This window comes from Pinus tabuliformis, chromosome 7 (assembly GCF_031772625.1).
Source record: "Pinus tabuliformis cultivar Carrire ecotype Pingquan chromosome 7, CPIR1, whole genome shotgun sequence".
Classification (NCBI taxonomy): Eukaryota; Viridiplantae; Streptophyta; class Pinopsida; order Pinales; family Pinaceae; genus Pinus; species Pinus tabuliformis.
In genome coordinates this window covers 1,697,009,126-1,697,034,686 of record NC_142293.1, presented here as the reverse complement: position 1 = coordinate 1,697,034,686, position 25,561 = coordinate 1,697,009,126, and positions in this window count along the sequence as shown.

Genomic DNA, 25,561 nt, shown 5'->3' with positions numbered 1-25,561 from the left:
AGATATACAAAACCCTTCAATTTGACTTGCACCTATGGATCTGAATATCATTCCCTTCACATTTTCACAACAGATTTTCATAAACATCTGTTGTGGTGTTTGTACCTTTAATGACAAGTGCTCTTTTTTCTATCCTAACCAATTCAGGCTCTTCCACAACTGAGCAAATGTCAAGAAATGGATTTTTCATATTCTCAAAAAGATCGCAAGCCAAAAGGTTGCATTCCATCTATCTTTCTCTTCTATTACTATACCATAAATTTTTGTTTGTCTTCATTACAACTCATAAATATTGTTGGGGAAATGGAATGTCTTGGAATTCCTCCACATATGTGGAATATCTTAGCTAGATGTGGCTAAAATTATTTTGCTTCTCTAGGCCATCTATCTCATAATACAATTTATTCATTAGAAGATCCATGGCTTCTCTATTAAGAAGAAACTTCATAACAAACAGAGCATGCACATCTTTGTCATATCTAGTGTTAAGATAATCTAAGATAAGATAAGATAGTTATATTTATGTACAACTATTGACCACAAAGTAGGTCAAAGAGACTATTGAGTACAATGATGTCCATACAATGCGGGAGAACCAAACGGTCTCCTATAAAAGATACAATGCATGAAGTATAAAAGATACAACGCATGAGCATAAAAGATACAATGCATGAACTGCCTTGGTGGAGAAGATCCAGAGCTAATGGGTTAGAATATCAAGCCCATCTCTCCTAACACCTGAGGCTGAATGAAGAACATCGAAGAAAACTAAAAAAAGTTTGTTGGCCTGGTGAAGAGCAAGTGGAAAGTGCAGACTGTCCACTAAGTCGGTCCCTGGGGGAGTTTGCATGCTGCTGAGGTTTGGAGGACCTAGTCCATCTCCCAAGAACGCATCTGAGATAGATTTGTTGTTAAGGTCTGGAGGATCTAGTCTGTCTCCCAAGAATGGATCTGAGACAGATCTGCTGCTAAGATCATGTGCGGCAAGGTGAGGTCCCACAAATCCTCACTGATCTAGAGTATAGATATGTATTGGTATCAATCAGTCTCTTGGTGCCCCTCTTTGAAGGTACTACCCTGAAAAATGTCGTGATCCCCTGTGTGGGGTCTGGTTTGATGGGGGGTTGAAGAATATGTGCTTGGAACCTGAGAGCCTCTTACATATATAGGGCCAAACATCTCTGGTCGGGATACCTGAAAAAACCGGTGAGGATCCGAGAATCTCTGAACAAGCAATCGAACCTTCCTCTAATCTCGTATTAGATAGGACATCCAAAAATGAAGTGCACCTTGGTCTCCACTTCCTGTAAATGACATACCTGGAAAATTTTGTTTCGTCTATCAATCTGGTGGTCCGTCTCTACCCGAAGTCTACGAGAACCTACACTAGACTAGCCTAGAGGAATTCAAAGAGCATGCATCCAGTGGTGAAATGTATACTGAGGTCGAACAATGAGCCCATCTCTCAACTCCAAGAAGTGTTCAATGTAGAAGGCCATCTTTGGGCGCAACCCTCCTAGAGGATTAACCCAGGTGACCTGGACGAACTGTATGTAAATTTCCTCCCTAATGATCTTGTTCAACTCCTGTCTAGTAGGTAAAAGGTGACCAGGAGCATCTAAGGAATATTGGAAAGGAGGAAGAAGATCCAACTGAATTCCCACTGACTCTAAGAGATCTGAAACTCTTATAAACCAACATCTAGCCTAACCCAAGGGAGTAGAACGAGCAATAATCTCAATTGGATTTGGTTTGGATGTTACAAACTAGATCATGGGTTGTGTATCCTCAACCAATTTCTCCATCTTAATCAATGGCTCACCCTCCATGAAGTTCACTAGCACTAGAGGACTTAGGCATGAATGTCTACGATAACTTATGTTATTTTTGTTGGTGATGGAAGATTGAGCCTACTATTGTTGAAGGAGAAGTAGTAAGGTAATATAAAGGGTATAAAAATATCTCAAAAGTTATACATCATTCACCTCTTGTTTGTGGATGATGTGTTTCTCCTAGGAATGTGCACTATAAAGGAATGGCAGGCTTTTCACAGAGCTATAAACCTTTTCTGCAGTGTTTCTAGAATGGAAATCAATTTTAACAAAACTTCCTTTCATTAATTCTCTGTTAATATAGATACTCTCTTGGATATTCATTCGTTTTTCCCCTTGCAGACTTCCTCTTTGGAGAATGGTATTAAGTATCTTGGATATTTTCTAAAACCAAATGATGTTAAATTGGCAACTAGGGCCAAACTCCATATGGGTCAGCTTATTTATTGTAGCTGATGTTTTTATTGAATCCCTCTAGTCGAGAGGTGTAGGATTGATCCAAAGATCATCTGATTCCGATAAGTATTTATGGAGATATGAATTTATTTTGTTTATGAAATTATTATCAAGCCGACCAACTATTATGTAGGCTCTAGAAGCCCAACCGACGTGTCTATTCATCATCCTCATTTTGGTATAAATAGATGAGGATTTGATATCATTTGTACACATTCTTGAGGTGATCTCCTCTCCACGTCTTGGGTTTTTGGAGGAGGAGAAAACCAAAAGAATGTGCTGGCCTAGAAGAAGCCCTAGCTGCAGATAAAGCTCTAATCACAGTCAACGAGTTACCCTCAAAGTGATGCCCAAAATTCGTGTCTATGAAATCATCTATTCGCAGGCAATGATACAAAGCAGCAAGATATTCACAAGTGAAAATATTCGGATGGTTTCACTATAATAAGGATTCCACGCAGACATGGAAACTCATGCACAACAATGGAGATATATCGCACAACATTCAAAGGGATACATATATAGATAGCCGCAGTACATACAACCTAATACGATGTGACACTATCTACGCAGTTCATATATGTTGTTCTTTACGCAGAGCTGAAAGATTGATACGTAGTCATGGTGACACTATATACGCAGTTCATATATGTTGGTCTTTACGCAGGGCTGAAAGATTAATACGTAGTCATGGTGACACTATATACGCAGTTCATATATGTTGTTCTTTACGCAGGGTTGAAAGATTAATACGTTGTTCATATACGATGTTCATACGCAGAGCACAGGGTCATGATAATGAAGCCGCAGTAAGTAACAAATTTGTTGTCAAGGTAAAGGAATCCACAGTAGGGCATGGTGCAGTCATGGCACGCAGAAATCGTTGACACTCTCAATGTATGCGGATTTCGCAGCGTAGAAGGGTATGGTGCAGTCATGGCACGTAGAAAATTGTTGACACTCTCGATGTATGTGGATCCGACAACATAGATCCAAGAATAGAGAATCTAGTCACATAGTTTCATGAAGACTTATTCATGGAGACTCTATATGATGCAGGTCATGGAGACGTCAAAGCACTTTCATGGATATACACAGTCATGGAAATATACATACGCTGTTGTACGCAGTCATAGACATATGTTGTAGTAGATAGTCATATATATAATGGAACGTTGTCAACAGGGATTATATACTGTGTTCAGAAAGTGATATTGCTTAGGTATATAAACTTCGGTGGCATAGAGATAAGAACGTTGTGTGATCTGGGCACATATATATAATGCAGTCTTGGGCAGCAACATGATATATTGTAGATGGGCTGTGAAATAAATACATGGAGCATGGGCAGCAGCATGATGGGAAGCACTATGAACTCATGTGCATGAGCATCACAATGATACATTAGCATGGGTAGCACTATGAGATCATGTGCATGGGCAACACAATGATACATTAGCAGGGGCAGCAGCATGATGATGATGCACATTAGTTTGAGCAAGATCATGGACATGGACAACCGCATGATGTAGTATGCAGTGGTGCAACTAGAGAACCAGATACAACATGATGATAGGTATCAGTTGAAGCAAAACGTCTTCAACTGATCTCATCGTTATAGGAGATGATCTATGCTTAGATCTAGATAAAGTCAAAGTGTTGACTTCTATTGTAAATTTACTCTCTCTCTCTTTCTCTCTGCTGAATTTTGAAGATAAAAGAAGATTTGATCAAAGGGTTTCCCCACACATTCTGGGGTTTGTCCCTGGCTTGCGCCATATCTTGTGTCCTCTTGCCTTGGCTTGTTTTCTATGATTTATAGTTATGTCCTATATGCAGTTTATCTTAATGCTGATGTGATTGCTAACTATGAAAATTTAAATAAATTGCTCTAGCATAGAACATACCCAATCTTAACAAATGGCTACCATAAAGGGGATTGGATGTGGTTGATCAGAAGAGTGGAGCAAAAAATAAATTTATGGTGTTACAATTCGCTGTCTCTGGGAGGCAGGATGATTCTTGTTAAATTTGTATTGGAAAATATACTTGTTTACTGGTTGTCTTTAGAAAATATTCCCTTTGTTATTCTTACCTCCATCAGTCAGTTAATGTTCAGATTTCTGTGGACTCGAAAAAACAACAAAGAGGGGTTTCACATTACAAATTGGTCATCTCTATCAATACCAAAAAGCCTTGGAGGATGGGGGTTCAAAAATCTCACTTAGTTTTCAAAAGACTTGGCTTTGAAAATCCTGTGGAGAGTATTGTTTGGTGAGGGTATTTGGAGCCAGGATTTAAAAGGAAAATATTTAAATAGGTTGTCGATTGTTGATTGGCTCAAAGGAGAGGCAGGGAAACCTACCAAAAGAGGCTTTAAAGTTTGGAAAGCACTCATGGCATCTTTTCCCACCCTCTTCAATTGGTTAGCATGGAAAGTTGGGGATGAAAAGCATATTGTTCTTAGCAAAGATCCCTTTTATAGGAGGTGCCCATGTCTGCAAGCCATCCTTTGAATTGATCCAAAGCTTATACTCCAAAGGACTTTTCTACCTCTACAATATCAAAATAGTGGATTCCTCTCTAACCTCCTCAAATTATTGGATGACTTCAATAAAGCTTGGACGGGTGGGTTCATTAGCTTTGGAATGGAATTCATTCACAAATGAGATAAATCTCAATGGGGCGAGACTAAAAAATTGAAAAGACAAGCTTGTCTGGAGTTGGGATTCCTCATTTGGAAAGGTAAGTAGCCACCTTGCCTATGAAGCGATTACACTCTCGAAGGTTATTCCAATCTCCAGATGCTGAAACAAAATAATTTGGAAGTGGCACCTTCCCAACAAGATAAAGTGTTTTGCGTGACTAGTCCTCCATAATAAAATATTCACCTAGCAAAAATTGAAAAAAAAAAAGAGTTTCACGGGGCTAAGTGTATGTTGTGTTTGCAGACAAATGAAGAAATCATAGATCACCTTTCCATGAAATGTATTATTGCTCAAGAAATATGGTCCATTGTTCTCCAAGTTTTGGACATCAAAGAAAATATGAGTGAAAACACCTTTGAGGATCTGCTCCTTTTTTGGGTGAAGAAATACCAATATATTTGTGCTCTCCCTATCTTCATCGCTTGGGGAATTTGGCTGCTTATAAATAGAGTCATTTTCAGAAAAGAAAATATTTAAGTATGGGGGATTTACGCAGTGCATTATATTAGATACCTTTTTTTTTGGATTCAACTGCGTTAAGTAAGTCATTCACGTATGACCCATTTCCATGAGAGGTAGTCCCCACTCCCCAAGCATCCAAATTCATTTCTCTCTTCAACGAATATCTCCCTCTCCATAAATCTACAATCTAGAGAAGAGCTCCATTTCCAGATATCCCTCAATATCTACCTGTAGGTTTCTTTGATAAAGTAGCTCATGGAAATTCTTGTGGAAGAGGAGGATTGCTAAAGTGTCCAGGAACAAAATCAGTTCACTTTAGAATTGGTCTCAAATCTGGGACTGACACCAAAGCAGAGTTGATTGCAGATTGGGCACTTCTGACCTTAGCTAAACTTAAAAATATTAGATGCATTTGTTTCTTGGTGACTCCAAATGTGTCATTGAATGGTTGACAGGTTTTGCATATTTAGATGTCCTAAATCTAGTAGCATGGAAGCTCATAAAAGAGGAAGAAAAAAATCAATTCGAGGATATCAAATTACATTATATTTACAGAGAATACAACAAAGTGGCAGAAAAGAATATGTAAGAGAGCTTTAACTCTGGAGCTAGGATACATAATATATGAAGAACTTGATGGCAACTTTAACCAAGGAACACAATCCATTCCCATAACATTTATGATCTAAATTTCAGCTATTTAACATGTTAACAATACAACTTCCAAAAGAAAGAGCAAATTTGTTTCATCCCTACAAGAATCAACACTTATTGGACAACCTATTAACCCGCTATATCACAATTTTTCAGTGTTACAGGCCAAAGCTCCAAGTCACAACATAATATTCAGATAATTTGTTGGCTCACCATATTACAAACCAATCAACACTTTTTATCTGATGGTTTGATGGTATTCAATTTTATTTTGGTTGTACACAAACAATGTTGTAAAGTCATGGCGATATCTATAGCCTTTTGTTGACAGACATTCCAAATCTTGGAGACATAGTTTCATTTGTGCAAAAACACTTTGTTGTTATATAAGTGTAAAAATATGAAAAGCAATAATCTCAAAATGTTGCAGTATACATTGTACTTTCTTTATTCTATGAATAACAAAAAAGTAACAGTTTATGAAAAAAAAGTTACATCCACCGTGCTTATATATAAAAGATTTCATATTAAGATAGATGTAATTTAAATAATAACATCAATAAGTTAATATTTATAGATGTATTCATGCTATATTGGAATATTTATGGATTTATGTATTCAAATTATGTTGGATGTGATTTAAAGTATAATAATAAGTTGATTTTTTTATTAACAATATAGATCTATCGTAATATGGAGCTACCACTACCAAGCATCAAGAGATCAAATTTCTTCGTATGCGAACTTTTTTAGAGTGGAAAATTTGAAGAAGGTTTCACCTCAAGAAATTTAATTGGAATCTTGATAAATTAGTGGTTAAGATATATGAGATTTAAAGTATATAATAAGTTAATGTTTTTTATTAACAATATAGATCCATCATAATATTTGAAGAAGGTTTCACCTCAAGAAATTTAATTGGACTCTTGATAAATTAGTGGTTAAGATATATGTGATTTAAAGTATAATAATAAGTTAATGTTTTTTATTAACAATATACATCCATCATAATATGGATCTACCAAGCATCAAGAGATCAAATTTCTTCATATGCAAACTTTTAAAGTGAAAATTTTGAAGAAGGCTTTGTCTTGTAACAGCTTTGGTGAAAATTCCATGTAATAAACATTAATAATGGCAAAATAATAACCACAGTTGATGGGACACTTATTCCAAGCTGGATGTTAGGCAAAATCCTAGTGTTGGGGATCACTTGTGATTGATTAATGGCTAAGAAAAATGGAAAAGGCAATGGCTAAGGCTTTGGAAAGGCAAAATGACATTTTTGACACATTTATTTATGAAAATAATGGAAATTAGGACAAAATGGAGGTGAAAGGTCACAGGTTGCATGTGAGGAGGAAAATGAAGAAAATAGAGGTCTCATTCATAAAAAGGCTTTTGAGGATCAATTGGTAACCTTTTGTCAGTTCAATTTTGGAGCTTTCTCATTATTCTCTCTCTATATGTGTCTCTCTCATACTCTTGGATACTTAGAGTTTTCTTGGAGCACTCTTGGAGGGTATGGCATACTTGGATTTTTTGGAGCAAGAAGGCAAAGGAAGAATAGGAAAGTGAAAGAGGACACCGGGATCAACAACTATAGTGATATTGCTTGTAGGTACCGAGTTGCATGTATATTTTCTTCACTAGGTTTGGCATGCATGATATATGCATGTAGATTATTGGTCATGATTGTTCATTGGCACAGAGGATTGCCTGCATTGGCAATGGATTGCCTAGCCTTGCCATTTCCTGGATAGCCATGGAGATTGTGGGTTTATTTCCTTGTTTTGTTTTGGTTGGTTTTCATGTTTCCTTAGTTTGGGTTGAATTACTAGTTCCTGGAGCCTTGGTTTGACAAATGCTCTAGAGCCCTATAACAACTTGGGTTAAGTTACTAGTCCCATAGCCTTGGTTGGACAAACGCTCTGGAGCCCGAAGGCAGTTGTGGGTTGAGTTACTAGTCCTGGAGCCTTTGTTGGAACAAACACTCTTTAGCCCTTGATGGTTGGGATAGAGACCAGTCTGATGATGGTTTTGTGATGTCCAACCATGAGGTGGAATCATTGTTTAATGGGTTCAGGTGGTTGGCCTTTGGAAGCTTTGGATGGCTTTGGATCGATTTGTTCTCTGAGATCCCGCATTCATGCTTGGAATATGGCACGAGGGTGAATGGATGAAGAGAGATTTGGCTCGGCCATTCTACAGTCGGGTAGAACGTGGAAATCCCATCCCAGGTTTGGATTTTGCTTCATCAATATGAGGTTATTTCTCTTGTATTTCAATGAGTATTATACTAGTTTATATGGCTGTGATTTCATTAGTATTTTTGCTGCTATTATGTTGGCTATGTATGTGTTTTATTATAGTAGCGAAGTATGGATCTCATCATGTTTTTACTTGTAAATGAATGATCAATGTATTTATGACCTAATGGATGAAATGACAGTTAATATGTTGAGGCATCAATGCTTCTTAGCGATTATCATCTAAGTATGAGACCCCTATGCTCAAATATGTTATTTACACCTGTAGATTAAATATTCATGATATGTTTGACGAAATGTCTATCATAGCTAGTAGGGGTCCAGTCAAGGTCTCATTCAAGTGATTACATTTATACTGTCATTTCCTTGTTATTTTACTGTTATGAAGATATGGTTCAATTATGGGTAGTGACCTAGGCTTTGGGCCTGAAAAAGTGGCTCAAATCCTAGGGACATTGGCACAACACTGTACAAAAAAAGTCCCTGGATGCTGGCTTGCAAGCTTGTGAGAGCGTAACATGAGAGTGTCTAGAGGTCAAGTAGTCCAAAATCTTAGTGGGACCCAGGGATTGGTTGGCAGAAAGGTTGGATTGGTTCCTGAGGGTCCTAAAGCTGATGTTGAATGTTTGTATGGTGTGTTTCCATCGGTTCCACTTCCTTAACGTGACTTAGGAGGTCGAATCATATCATAGTGGCCTCTCATCACATGTTTACCCCGGTTGGTCGGTTGCTTGGGTATATGTGGGAGGAGGGTGTTACGGAGTGGTAGCAGAGCATGGTTCACCCCTCAGACTGGGTGGGTTTTGTGTTGGTCATGTATACATGTCAGTTCCATGTGTGTCTCTTACACTTGCATTACATGTGATTGTTGCATTTGCATAATGCTAATCATGGTTGTAGTGATGTCGCCATGTGGAAGTTGATGTTGTTACTATGGGATGCATCGTCATGAGTGTATGACTGGTTACATATTGTTATATGTCACTTACATTTATCATTATTGTATGCTTGGTTACATTCTCATATGCTTGGTTGCATTCTTGTATGCTTGGTTACATGTGTTTATGCATGTGTGTGGTTGGTTACGGATTGCTTATGCATGTTAATGTCTACATGTGGTCAAGTGTACAGTGATGTAATGGTTGTCATCATGCATGAGGTTGTGGTATGTGTTGTTGTTAAGGTCATGCATTGATGACTGGAACCTAGCTAGAATGATGGTTGCATGGCTATATACTTATGTGTTATGTTTCTTTATGTTGCCATGATTATGTTATACATGAATCACACTGACTTGTTGATATTGTAGACAAGGTATCCTCCCCGAGCTATACTAAGGTATGTTTGTTTATTGTGATTTGGTTTAGCTGATATGATATATCATGCAGGAAGAAATGTCAAATGGCTATCAAGATGGTAAACTACAAAGACTCTCCCTATGAATCAGAAGAGCAGTATGGTATTGGAAACTCTTTTGATTTGGTAGATACATTGAGAAGCTTAAAGGAAGAAATAAGGATTTGTAAGGCAAATAATGACAAAATCATGCAGGAACAAGAGAAACAAGCAGAGGTAAATGTAGTGATACTTCATAGTTTGTCATATTTGCAGCGACAGGACCACGGTGGATCAACTATGAGCAGGAGGACACAACTAATGGGGCATATGGAAGTAGTTTGCATGTTGGTCACAGGTCAGATAGAGATGACACAGTTAGAGATGGCAGATTTTTTGACACTCTGGATAAGAGGAGGGATAGACACAAGTATTATTCTAGTTCTAATTCAGATAGGCACTATGATGGTCATCGTTATCATCCTTACAGGAGGAGTGATAGGGAATACTTGCCAGATGATTTTAAGAAAGAAAATCCACCTACTTTTGATGGAGAGATGAATAAACAATAGGATGCAGAGGCATGGTTTCTTGGCATGAGGAAGTTCTTCAGTTATCATGATTATTTAGAGAACATGAAAGCCAAAGTAGCTACATTCAGTCTCAAAGGTAAAGCAGACATTTGTTGGGAATATATGAAGAATTTTAGATGTATTCATGAAGAGGACTTGACTTGGAGTGAGTTTAAGCGATTATTCAAGAAGAAGTATCTACTAGAGAAATACTTTTATGACAGGGCAAAAGAATTTTATGAGCTAAAGATGGGATCCATGATAGATGAGGAGTACACTAGCAGGTTCTTGGAGTTACTGAGGTATGTGCCTTATCTCATGGGGGAGAAGGCCAAGATTAAGAGGTTCATTAGTGGATTACCGGTTGCATTCAAAGACTTGGTGGAGTCCTTATGCAGGATGGACAGGTGGTATGCTACGAGTTACGAAAACTGAATGAGCATGAGCAGAACTACCCCACACATGATCTTGAGTTGGCAGCGATTATACATGCGTTGAATATGTGGAGACACTATCTTCTGGGCAAGAGGTTTACATTGATGAGTGATCACAGTGATTTCTTGTATCTATTTGACCAACCGAATCTGAATGGTAGGCAGGCTCAGTGGTTGGCTACGATCAGTGAGTTCGATTTTGAGATCAAATATATCAAAGGTAAAGAGAATAGAGTGGTAGATGCTATTAACAAGAGGATACATGTAAATCACTTAGCAACCATGAGCTCCTATGGGACAAACTTACAAGATAGGATCTTGTAAGTAGGTCGACAGGATGTCATATATATGGAGATTATGCACAGGTTGCAGCATAGCACTGGTACAAGTACAGGTGATAGTACAAGTGTAGGTATAGATGATAGTACAGGTACAGGTACGTGTGGTAGTATAAGTACATGTATAGGTATAGATACAGGTGGTAATATAGATACACGTAGTGGTACAGGTACAGGTAGTGGTATAGGTACAGGTGGTAATACAGATACAAGTAGTGGTACAGGTATAGGTGCAGGTGCATAGGATGTGGACTAATGCCTTACAACAGATGGATTGGTTAGATTCAGAAATGAGATATATGTGTCAGATAATAGTGAGCTCAAGAAGGTGATCTTGAGAGAGTTTCATGTGAAACCATATTCAGATCACCCAGGTTATCAGAAGACATTGATGACAGTAAAGAGATTTTACTATTGGTTGAACCTGAAGAGGGATGTAGTAGAGTTTGTGGCTAGGTGTTTTATTGTCAACATGTGAAGGTAGAGTGTAAACATCCAGGTGGACTGCTACAACTGATTGTGATTCCAAAGTGGAAATGGGAGGTCATTTCCATGGACTTCATCATAAGTTTGTTGAGGACAGTGAGACAACATGATTTCATCATGGTTGTTGTGGATAGGTTGACATAGGTTACACATTTCATTCTAGTGAAGTCTACATTCTTAGCTAGCAATGTAGCATAGGTATTCATCATAGATGTGTTCAGATTGCATGGTGTTTCGAAGAAGAATGTGTCAGATAGGGATATAAAGTTCACTTCCAAGTTTTGGAAGGAGTTGTTTGCAAGTTTGGGAACAGAGTTGGCCTTCAGTACAACTTATCATCCGCAGACAGATGGACAAACATAGAGGGTCAATAGGATATTGGAGGACATGTTGAGGATGTATGTGATGCATCAACAACGAAAGTGGGAAGAGTATCTTCCATTGGTAAAGTTCGCTTATAACAATGAGTATCATGAATATTTGAGGATGAGTTTGTTTAAAGCATTGTATGGGCGGAGTTGCAATACTCCCATCAATTGGAGTGATCCAGTTAACAGAGTGTTGATTGGACCAGACATGTTGGTGGACATGGAACAGGAAATGCATGTGATCAAGAAGAATCTAAAGCGAACACAAGATATGCAGAAGAGCTATGCAGATCGGACCATGTTGTTCAAGGAGTTCTAGGTTGAGGAATAAGTGTACTTGCGCATCAAACTGAAGAAGATCTCCTTATGGATTGGATCATTGGATCATGTGCCAAGTTGGCACCATAGTTTTGTGGACCCTTCAACATTATTGAGAGGATTGGGCCAGTATCCTATCGACTTGCACTGCCTCCAATAGTGAAAGTCCATGATGTTTTCCATGTGTCATTGTTTAAAAAGTATGTTATAGATGTTGATCATGTGATTAACTGATCTTTATTGCAGGTGGAACCAAATGGAGAATTTCAGTCGGAGCCTCAATGTATATTGCAGAGAAAAGTGCTCATGCTTCATAACTGAGCAATCGAGCAAGTTAAAGTGCAATGGAAGCACTATTGGCCTGATGAAGCTACATGGGATATGGCGCATCGAAAGCAGGCTATGTATCCTTCCTTCTTTTCCGGTTGAAGGAAAACAATTCTGGTATGGTGTTTTGGTATATGTCCTGATAGATGTTTTGGTACATGTTTTGGTGATTTTTGGTATATGTACATATGTATATGGATGTAAATACTGCCATGAACAATTGTTATAAAGCTCTAGTAAGCAGTATGGGTGTCATGTCATTATGATGTTATATTTTTTTGTTGGTTGCTTCTCAGCAGATTGATCATTATAAATATTGCATCAAGCTAAGTTATAAAGCTCCATTGGCAGTATGTTTTGCTTACAATATTCTTGTGGTTATAGGTGTTTTTGAATACCGAGAATGGTGTTCCCCCGAGTGGGTGGGTTCTGTAACAACCCTGGTGAAAATTCCATGTAATAAAAGTTAATAAAATGAAAAATAATAACGACATATGATGGGACACTTATTCCAAGCTGAATGTTGGGCAAAATCCTAGTGATGGGAATCACTTGTGATTGATTAATGGCTAAGGAATTGACAAAGGAAATGACTAAGGCTTTGGAAAGGAAAAATAACATTTTTGGCACATTTATTTATGAAAATAATGAAAATCAAGAGAAAAGGGAGGTGTAAGGTCACGGGTTGCATGTGAGGAGGAAAATAATGGAAAATAAAGAAAATAGAGGCCTCATTCATAAAAGGGCTTCTAAGGATCAGTTGGTAACCTTTTGTCAGTGCAGTTTTGGAGCTCTCTCATTTTTTTTCCCTTTCTCATATTCTTGGACACTTAGAGTTTTCTTGGAGCACTCTTGGAGGGTATGTAATACTTGGATTTTTTGGAGCAAGAAGGCAAAGGAAGAGCAGGAAAGCGCAAGAGGACATCAGGATCAACAACTACAATGGGATTGCTTGTAGGTATCGAGTTGCATATATGTTTTCCTCACTAGTTTTGGCATGCATGGCGTATGCATGTGAATTATTGGTTATGATAGGTCACTGGCATGGAGGATTTCCTTGATTGATAGTGGATTGCCTAGCCTTTCCATTTCCTCGATAGCCATGGAGATTGTGGGTTTATTTCCTTGTTTTGTTTTGGTTGGTTCTCATGCTTCCTTAGCTTGGGTTGAGTTACTAGTTCCTGGAGCCTTGGTTAGACAAACATTTTGGAGCCCTATAATAGGTTGGGTTGAGTTATTGGCCTCGTAGCCTTGGTTGGAAAAACACTCTAGAGCCCTTGGTGGTTTGAGTTACTAGTCCTTGAGCCTTAGGTTAACAAACACTCTGGAGCTCGACGATAGTTGTGGGTTGAGTTACTAGTCCTGGAGCCTTGGTTGGAACAAATGCTCTTGAGACCTGGATGGTTAGGATAGAGACCAACCTGATGATGGTTTTATGATGTCCAACCGTGAGGTGGAATCATTGATTGATGGGTTAAGGTGGTTGGCCTCTGGAAGCTTTGGATGGTTTTGGATTGATGTGTTCTATGAGATCCCACATTCATGCTTAGAATATGGCATGGGGGTGAATGGTAGAAGAGACATTTGACTCAACCATTCTACGGTCAAGTGGAACGTGGAAGTCCCATCCCAGGTTTGGATTTTTCTTCATCAATATGAAGTTATTTTTCCTTGTATTTCTATGAGTATTATACTGGTTTATATGTGGTTTATATGGTTGTGATTTCATTGGTATTTCTGCTGCTATTATGTTGGCTATGTATATGTTTTATGATAGTAGCTAAGTATGGATTTCATCATGTTTTTACTTGTAAATGAATTATCAATGTATCTATGACCTAATGGATTAAATGACAATTAATATATTGAAGCATCAATTCTTCTTAGCGATTCTCAGCTAAGTATGAGACCCTTATGCTCAAATCTGTTATTTACACTTGTAGATTACATATTCGTGATATGTTTGACTCATGGCTAGTAGGGGTATTATCAAGGTCTCATTCAAGTGATTGCATTTATATTGTCATTTCCTTGTTATTTTATTGTTCTAAAGATATGATTCAATTCTGGGTAGTGACCTGGGCTCTGGGCCTGAAAAAATGGCTCAAATCTTGGGGACGTTGGCACAACACTCTGCAGAAAAGTCCCTGGACGTTGGCTTGCAGGCTTGTGAGAGCGCCCAGAGGTCCTTAGACGCTGGTATGCTCATAGCATGAGAGTGTCCAGAGGTCAAGTAGTGCAAAATCTCATTGGAACCAAGGGGCTGGTTGGAATAAATGTTGGATTGGTTCCTGAGGGTCTAAATGTTGATGTTGAATGTCTATATGGTGTGTTTCTGTCAGTTCCACTTCCTTAACGTGACTTAGGAGGTCGAATCATATCATAGTGGCATCTTGTCACATGTTTACCCTGGCTGGCCGGTTGCTTAGGTAGATGTGGGAGGAGAGCGTTACACATCTCAAGAAATTTAATTAGACTCATGATAAATTTATATATATATATATATATATATATATATATATATATATATATATATATATATATATATATATATATATATCTATATATATCTATATTGTAAATTACATTTTTGAATTTATAAATGGATACAATATTTTGAAAGTTCTCATAGGCACTTGGATTATGTAGACTATATAACTTGAATTTCCAATTCCAACAAATTTCTAGTAGATTTTAGACAAAGTTGACTAAAAATATATATATGAAAAAATGTAAAAATAATGAGACTAATTAAAATGTTTTAATGACAAGAATTTATTTATTCTAATTACTTTATATAATATGTACATATATACATAGTTGACATTAAAATATTTTACTTGTTATGGATATTGAAATATTTTATTTATGAACCATATTGTGCCTATTAAAAGGTTTTTCTATTATTGATATACTTTTAAATATATGTAAACATTATAGGGAAATATTTTATTTATAACCCATATTGAAGATTATTATTATTTAAATGTCTCATATCAATTTTATATTAAGAATTGAATGAATTATGCACTTCTCTTTTAGGAAGTAACCTAATTATTTTACTTTTAATTACTTTTTTTAGCATTGAAATATTTTACTATAGTTCCTCTTTTTACCTACTAAGTTTATATATATATATATATATATATTTTAATTACTTTATTTTTCTAAAATCAAATTATGTTATTTAATATACACATCCAAATATTTTATTTATGATTCAAAAACTCACATTCAATTTTTTTTACAACATCTCATTCATATTCGGTTGCCATTATTGATGTTTTATAATACCTTTTATTAAAACAAGCAAGATGTGTATATCTATTTTTATTTTTATTTTATTATAATCAACAATATTTTTATTGAGTATATGCTATTTTTATTTTAAAAGAGATACATGTCAACTTAAAGTTAGACATAAAAAGAATGACACAACCCCTCATACCAGGTTTATAGAATATACTTACAAAATGAACAAAGCTAACACATAAAAATAAAATTATTAATATCCTTAAAATGGATGTGATTTCAAGTATACTAATAAGTTAATGTTTTTAATTAATTAATGGTATAAAATGTTATATATAATTGAATTATTTTATTTGGTTGTGATATTTTTTTTCTCAATCTGTCTACTTCTATTATTATACAAAAAGATTCAAAATGTTACAGCAAGGCCATGGCCTTGAAAATCTTGCCATGAGATTGACAATTAGCACAGCTGAACACCTTCCAAAAATGGTGGACTTCCATCTGTTACATCTTCTCCTAAGACTCTAAGTCTTGCGAAACATACAAGCTGAAACAAACAACTATTGCACTGTTGGGCAGCGCTGAACATGGACAAATAGACATAGATCCATACTGTCGACACAGAGACATATAGACACATACTATGACCAGACACAGGCAGAATTGCAAGTTCCAAAAACAGAGTAATGCGCCTACTTCTTAGGCTGCCGAGAGCAGAGTGCCATCCAAGATCAGTCGTCATCCGTAGTGTAGGGTTCCTCCACTACCCTGCACCCAAATTGCAAAGAGTCTTCCGAGTCTGAGCGAAGGACCACCGAGCCGGTTGGGACTCCCGGAGCAGGCTCGCTTGGACCATCAGGGGCGGCTTGAGTCGCCAAGGAGGAACTACCCGTGACCGGGTGTTGAGTGTCAATTGGAGGCGCTGTCCCTTGTTCTGGCGGAATTGCCTGATGAGCTGCTGCCTGGCCGCTGAGATTTGCACAATTTTCTATAGTGACTGAGACTAAGAAAGTGGAATTGGCCAGAGTGCAGGGGATACGATAGCGGACTGTTGGATGCGCCGCATGCTCACAGTCAACCAGCCTTCCACGCCCATGACCTCTGCCTCTTCCAGCTCGGGAAACTTGAGGGCGATTTTGCTCAGGTGCCAACTCGACCGAGGAGGAGGGAGAGATGGGGGCAGACCTCTGTGAGGTGGCGCGCCCACGGGAGCCTCCGCGTCTGCTACCCATTCTTGGATGCTCTCTCGGCATTGCAGTATACAATGTATTAACCAACGCACAAATGCACGAAGGGGAGCAACTAACCAGCACGTGAGCGCGTTGAACTGGAGCTAAAATCCTGTGAAACACTCTCGAGCCTGAGACGGAGACGGACTTGGGCACAGAGAGTGAATGCCCCTGAGCTACCAACAGCGCCTCAGAGGAGTGCGAAGTGGCAGCAGAGGGATGCGAGGAGGCCGCCGAGGAATGCCAAGAAACCGCAGAGGAATGCGAGGAGGTCGCTGGAGCACAGACATTATGAAGCGCCATTGCACAATTTACCAAGAGGTAGATGGATGAATTAACGAACCACATTAATAACCCTGCGTGAGACCAGCTCACTTGATCTGCACGGTTCCTCGTGGCGCGCATGGGCTGACACCTGCCCATGTGAAGCGCCACCTTCGTACCCTTACTCTGATTGAACACCCGCATCCGGGAATTTGGTTGTGATATTAGAGTGAAAAGTGAAATCAAATTAATATAAGAGATAATAATCATTATTGGGTTTCATAGTCTTTGGTGTGATGGATACAATTGTATAGTTATTGATTTTATGTTTTAACAAGAAAAAACAAATATTCTTAATCGTTTTTGGTTAAAATATTTTTTAAAATTTTAGTAAAGAATTTTTGTTTTATTAAAGTGAATCGGATCATTTTTTGTAATAATTAATTTTAGGAGAGAAATTTTCTCTCATGCATTAAGTATATGCGAATATTTCTATAAATATGGTCATTTACATTTATGAAGAAGAAGAAAATTATTTTACCCAAACAATGATCATTTGGAACTCGATCCAACTTGCTCTTCTTGAATTGATTGATTTATAGTTAGCTTTAATGTTTAATGTAAATCCTCTTAGATTTGTTGTTGAGCTTGCAAAAGTCTACTCTATCAATTGTGGGGAGAAATCATGAAGTTTTTACGAGGTAGGCCTATAATACCATGGGGTTTAAGAAGATTTAACAAAGTTTCTAAAAGGGTAACATGGTAAATTTCACCTATGGGTGATGAGTCCATCAACAATAGTCAAAATGTTTAGGGTTGAATCGATCACCAAAATATGTTGGGTTTCACTTTGGTACCACTTTGGATTTTAATGATTGCCAGTGAGCTCATCCGGATCAATGAATTGCTAAGAACTATACTCCATGAGCAACAAAATGTTTTACATGCATATGTTTTGGATTTCAGGGTGATGGATGAAAACTTGGGATTTTTAAAATTGTTCATGTGGGTAGTTTATCAACTAATTGTGTTAATTAAATGTATTATATCTATTATAATTATTAATCAATGTAATTATAGGAACACAAATATATTAATTTGTTAATTAAATATTAAATTAGACATAAGATAATTAATTATTGTTGCCAAGGGTGAAAATATTCAAATGATCACATCTCATACTCAGTTTTAATAAAATTTATATTGTCGAAAAGCTCTCAACGAACAAAAGGTGTTGGTGATATCAAAATGGAGGTTTGAGTTCATTTGATGCCCCATACCCTCAATATGGTACATTGGGGGTTGGGTATTTTATAGGCATTGTGGTGTATCAATTGAAGAAATCCTTGTATAGTTTGAAACAACCCCCTCTCGCATGGTATGGTAAAATTAATACGTTCCATCTTTGTCTAGTTTCAAATGATGTGAATCGCATCACAATGTTTATGTATTGCATGCAAATAGTGAATTTTAGTTGTTGTTTTATATGTAGATGATTTGATCATTACTAGAAGTAGTGAGGCTTTGAGTGTGAGTTTGAAGGAGACACTAAAGAAGATATTTGAGATGATAGATTTGACTCTACTACATTTCTTTCTCCACGTCTATATCATGCAATTGGATGGTGAGATATTCATTTCTTAATGTAAGTATATGTTGGCTTTTTAAAGATATACAAGATGGAAATTTTAAATTCTTGTTCTATCTATTTAAATGGGTAGTGAAGTTGACTAAAGAATGTGATTATGTGAAATTTAATGCACTATGTACATGCAACCTATTGGTAGTATTATCTACTTGAATGAGTTTCCCAACATTCCATTTGCTATTACTTTGGTCTCTAGGTTCAATTAGGGTTCAACTTATATACATTTGAAGGCTACAAAGAAAATTGTTTGATATGTCAAGAGTACATATCAACATGGTACCAAGTATTACAACAATAACTTGAGATAATGACTAAGATATGTAGATTTTGATTTTGCAAGTGAAGCATGTGGCACATTGAACGTTGGACATAACATCGTATGGATTTGCAAACAAATGAGCTCACTAAAATTTCCTTTTATGGGATTTATTGTAATGTATTGTGACAATCAAAGTGATCCATATATGGTAGGATTAAATCTTGTCTATTTCACCAACACAAATTCTTGAGCAATGCTACAGAATCCTCATTATTTGTTCGAGTGCTTGAAAGGGGTGTTAGATTGATATTAAAGAGATATTACATTGATTTACTTGCTTATAGGGATTGTATCTATGGAAAACAATCTAAAACATCAGTTGGAAAAGAATACTCCTTGCTAAACAATACACATGAAACCATTAAAATACAATCTAACTCCATTTCAAATCAATGGATAAAGAAAACAACATAGCAACCAATATATTCACACATTAAAACACAAATTTTACCCTGGAAACCCAAATGGGAAAACCAACATTTAATTGACTTCTACTAATATTTTTATTATACAACAATGGGTAGCTTATAGGTTCCTTGATTCATCTCGATGCTCATGAATTTTGGGCAACATTATTTTTCATTCAAAGTTAAATAACTCCACTTTGTTTGTGGGGAAATAATTTATAGGAGGTTGGCTCAGTTGGGGGATGACTTGACCTTCTAGCACCAAGTTATTTATTGTAACTAAATTTGTGAATATCTGATCATTGGTTGGGCTTCAATGTCTTTCCATTATTCAGGGTTAGGGTGAGTAATAATAATGCCACCTATTGAACCTCCAAAAAGTTATGTTCAGGGGGATGGGATGGGGGATTTAGAACCTAAGGTTAAACTCGACTTTGGTGTCAATATGTGTGGCTTAGATAGTGATTTAATAGTATGTTAATGGTCCATTGTGCAAACAACTTGTTGACTAAGGTAACTTCAACTAAGGTTAAAATCGAGAGAATATTATTTTTCTTCTCTTGGAAAACATGCCCTGATGATGAGTCTTGTCTATGACTTGAAACGTCGATCTAAAAATGAAAACTCTGGATTTATCTCTGAAACATCATTTTTAAAATTCAACCACAAAAATCTCCAAACAACAACTTCAACTAATCATATTGGGGTGACTAAAGTAATATTGACCAAGGGGAGTAATCAAATGTGTGCCACAAAGTACCAAAACAATGGATTTATCTCACCACTTTAGGGCTAACTTGGATGATTTAAGTTGAACATATCAGCCTAGTTTCTAAAAATGGTTAAACATTCAAGTATATGTGTATATGATCACTTAGATCGGCTTATCATACTCCCAATTCTGTGGTATCTTTTGATGTTAATTTTGTTTCAATGCTATAATGGTATTTGTTAACACCATTGACTCTTTTTTGCTTCTCAATTATGTATTTATGCAATGCCCCTATTTTCAAACAATTTTGATAACATCATAGTTGTGTGCACTAAGATGTAAGCATATATTAATAAATAATGTGATCTTGACTCTAGCACACTAGCTTGGGGGAAACCTTTGGGTTGAAGTAGCATTAATTTTGGATATAGTCATCAATACGTACCCTAGTGCCATTGTGTAATATAAAATTGATTTTTTAATAATCCATTTAATTGCAATTGTCTTAATTGAAAGTTTTTTATCAACTATCTCACAACCAACAAATATTTGCACTCATGTGAAATTATTCTTTAGTTATATCCATCCCACTACCTAGAGTAATTAATAAATACTTGAGTTATTGACTCTCTTTGTTGGAATGACTATAACTATTAGCTTATTGTGACAAAGAGATAAATAAATTATATTAAGAAAAACAAATTATTGACTATATCTATTGTATAACAAGTTAATTTTTTTTAGCCACAATGTTTCCATTATTACATTACTGTGATATCACTAACAGAATCAATTGAAAAATTTGAAATGAGTTTTCATTTAATATAAATAAAAACACATGAAAAACCACACTTATTATATTGAATTAACAATTACAATGAATGATTTCCATGATTTCCATCAATTATTTAAGATAAAAAGATAACAAAAGGGTCCAACTTCCTCTACACTTAAAAAAAAATGTTAACAATGCCCTATTCAATCTTATTCTCGTACATTTGTCTATTTGATGTTTTAAATCCTCTTCCCTTTTTAAACGAGTCTTCTCTTTACATTGTCTGTGTTACATAAAAACAATAGGTTAAAAAGAGATTTATTATTATTATATATGAAGAGTTTTATTATTATTATTATATGAATAGGAAGTATATAGAATCAAAAAACTGTTGAACTGGAAATATAATTTTAAAAAATTAATTATTGTTTATCAATTTTATAAAATTGTTTTAAATAAATAAAGTTGGTTTAATACATTTATATTAAAGTGATGTTTACGAAGAAAAGGAGGGTGATGGGACAACCTTATTACCATCTATTTAGTTAGCACTATGGTTCCCACAACTTTTAGTAGTGACACTCCAACCTAATGTCGTGACAACTCTCAAAGTTTTGGCAACAAGGTTGCAATTTTGTGACACATTATCTTCTATGTTTTTCTATGTTTACCACATGCTATGCAGAGACAAATCATGAACTCAAATTTTATGTTAGCCATGCATTATTTTAGAATAAAATCCTACTATTTTATCGCTAGACTAGTTTCCCTAGTGGTAGGCCATGGTGGGAAGAAGACTAATATGTGTTGATGTACTCCTTTTTGCGAATCAACAGAATTTCATAGCTTACAACCAAAAAATTAAGTGAAAACTAAATTGTAATAATGATGATGACAAGGATTATTATCAATTAAATTCAACGAAGTTTATTAGATAAATAAATAAAGTAAATATTACATAAAATTATCTTTAAATAAAAAAGAAATAATTAAATATTGTTGCAAAGGTGATTGAGGTTGTGTTGCATTGTTGCATGCATTGAAGCCTTTCTTTGGATCGATCTACATGATGGCCCCCCTAGAGGCATCTTGTCCTCCCTTTCATCCCCACCCCCTGATTCCGCTGCACAGGCTTTCAAGAGCCTATCAATTTTCTTGGGCCTCCCGGAGAGCGCCCCTCCATCTACAAATTTGTCAAGAAACTAGACACAATCTTGGAAATTGAGTTACCCCCTTCAAAAACTCGTAAAGCCACTCTCTCTTTGGTAGAGTGAGGCCTGGTTGGTCAATTCACTAGCCTCTGGCCTTCTCCAAAAACTGCTCAGAAATGGGTCGAGTGAAATTGGGTTGTAAAATCCCAAGGTCATAACTCCATTCACTTTTTTGGAAGGGGTTTCTTTACATTCTACTTTGAATCCAAGGAACATCGAGATCTGATCCATACTTTATGGATTCAAGGGGTTTGTATTTAAATAGATGGATGTCAGACTTTGATCTAGAACTTGACATTCCTAGTGTTATTCTGATGTGGGTGCATCTCCCCCATCTCCCTCTATATTGTTGGGGAAACAACTCCATCAGAGCAATTGGCAATGCATTCAGAAAGTATATAGACAAAAGCAAACCAAGAGAAAACTTGCATGCATTCGCTCGCATATTTGTGGAAGTTAATCTGGGCATAGGACTCTTGGAGGTATTTAAGATCAAGGTAAATAATTGGACACACATCCAACAACTGGACTATGAACAACTTCCCTTTAAATGCAAGGTATGTCATGAATACGGTCATTTTGCTAATAGATGCACTAAAAGAGCTACATAAGATCAAATTGAAAACCATGAAGCACATTGGGAAACTCTTAAATGCAAGAATATAATGAACCGCAATAATTTTTTTAAGCATGCAGGGTTGTCCTAATATGTATCTATCCCTTATTAAGGCCATCCTTCTAACCCCTCTATTCCTTTGCAATCTGGAGTCTCGTGATCCCTTCTCAACAATCAGTTCTCCTCTCTCGCTGTCGAGGTTGATCCTCTAACTGATCATGAAGAGGGAGAAATTCTAGAGCAACGTCTTGTTGTCTCCTCTCTATCTACCCATTATGCGCCCACCCCCCCCCCCCCCCACCCGCGCCCCAACCCTTATGAACTCGCTACCTCCCCCCCATCCTCCCTCTTCTAGTCTCTCCTAGTCCCTCGCTTACTCCCCAAGCCACCTCTTATGCAGGGATTATCACTCATAACAAATCAAAGGAATCATTGGTCTCATCTGAAAACCCCAAAAATTGTGGAAGGAAAACAAATAAGGAAATTTGATATGAAGCAAATCAAAAGGATATAGCAATGGGGATCCAACAACCAATGGACACTTACATTGACAAAGGAATAGGAAGCAAGGACATGCAAACCTAGATAGGGAAAGGAAAATGCCATGTAGTTCCATCTCACAATAAATAATGAATTTGGTCTCCTAGAACTATAAGGGTCTTTGGAACATCTCTAAAGTAAATGCAGTCAAAGATCTAATTAGATATGAAGTCCCATAAATTTTTCTAATCTAGGAGACCAAACTATCTCAAGAAGAAATGACTGTGATAATTCAAAGAATAAAAAAAAGTTAACGAAGTTGTAATCAATGCGAGAGGAGCATTTGGAAGGATTTGCACCATGTGGAATCAAACAATTATGGAACTCAAAGAAATCCAAAAAAAAACCATTGGATCAAATCAGACTTCTCAAATAAAAATACAGGGAAATCTACAACAATATACAATGTTTACGCCCCTCTGCATTATAGAGATAAAGATATTTGTTGGCAATCACTAGCAGATTAGTTAGTAGCAGAAGGCAACCAAAATGTTATCATTAGAGGAGACTTCAACTTGGCAATGAATGCATGAGAAAAGCATGGGGGCTCCTTTCTCCCGGATCCAAGCAGAGATAAAATAGAATACATAATAGAGGAGCGGAATCTGTTAGACACTCTCCCAAAGAACAAGAAATTCATGTGGATCAATAGAAGGACATTCCCTAGCAATATTAACGAAAGATTAGATTGTTTTCTAATCCACATAAGTCTCACAACATGATCAGTGACTTTAAAAGTCCTTTCAATTGTTGCATTTGATCATAAGCCAATCTCATTAATGTTCGAGGAGAGTGTTAATTTGGGACCTCTTCCTTTTTATTTTAATCCTCAATGGTCATCTATTGAAGAGGTCAAGAAATTGGTGCAGTGTGTTTAGAAAACAAGAATTAATGGATCACCTGGGTTCATATGGGAATCCAAACTAAAGCTGGTCAAAATAGCTCTCAAAGAATGGGCTAAATCATGCTTCAAGGAACCATTGTAGAGAAAAATCAAGCCACAAAGAGAATTGGAGCAAGTCTAGGTTAAATTGGAGAATGAAGAAGACACCAAAGAGTTGAAAGTTAAGAAAAAAGAATTATACTGAGAGCTATACAAATGATTATAAAATAAGAAGAAAGTTAGAGGATTAAATCCAGGAGTTTATGGTTACAAGCCGAGGACAAGAATACAACATTTTTCCATAATCAAACTAAAGCAAGAAGAATAAAGAACCAAATAGAAGCGATTAATGGAGAAGGAAATGTAACAGTTAAAGGGAAGGAAAAAATTAAGGAAGAGGCACATCAACATTTCAAAAGATTGTTAACTACAGACCTAGATCCAAATAATTTTGAGGAGTTTTTTAGAGCAACACCAAAAATGGTCCCAGAGGAGGACAATGTAGCTTTCCTCAAACCAGTGGAGGAAGAGGAATTGCAAATAACAATATGGAGCATGCATCTTGATAAAGCACCCAGGCCAAACAGATTTACCATTTCCTTCTATCATACATTTTGGGATCTCATCAAGAAAGATATGCTCAAGATCATTAGATGATTTCAACTCAAGCGCAAAATTGGAGGTAATACAAATTCCACCTTTCTTGCTCTTATTCCAAAAGAATCTAGGACCACCTCCTTTAATTGCTTTAGGCCAATTTCTTTATGCAATGCTTCCTATAAAATTATAACCAAGATTCTTGCAAACTGTCTCAAAAGTCTCCTTGCCCACATAATCTCTGAAAATCAAGGGGGGTTTGTTCATAATCGACAAATTGTAGACAACATTCTCTTAGTCCAAGAAGCCATTCATTTGAGCATTTCCTGAGAAGACCAGGGATTCATCCTAAAGCTAGATATGGAAAATGAATTTTATAGAGTCAGACACTCCTTTCTTTTTATTGTTCTAGAAAAATTGGGTTTTGACAGTAGCTTCATTGACCTCATTAGAGCTTGCATCCATAAGCCCTAGATTTCTCCTTTAATCAATGGGAGGCCTAGTCAATTATTCCAAAGCATTAGGGGTCTTAGACAAGGATGCCT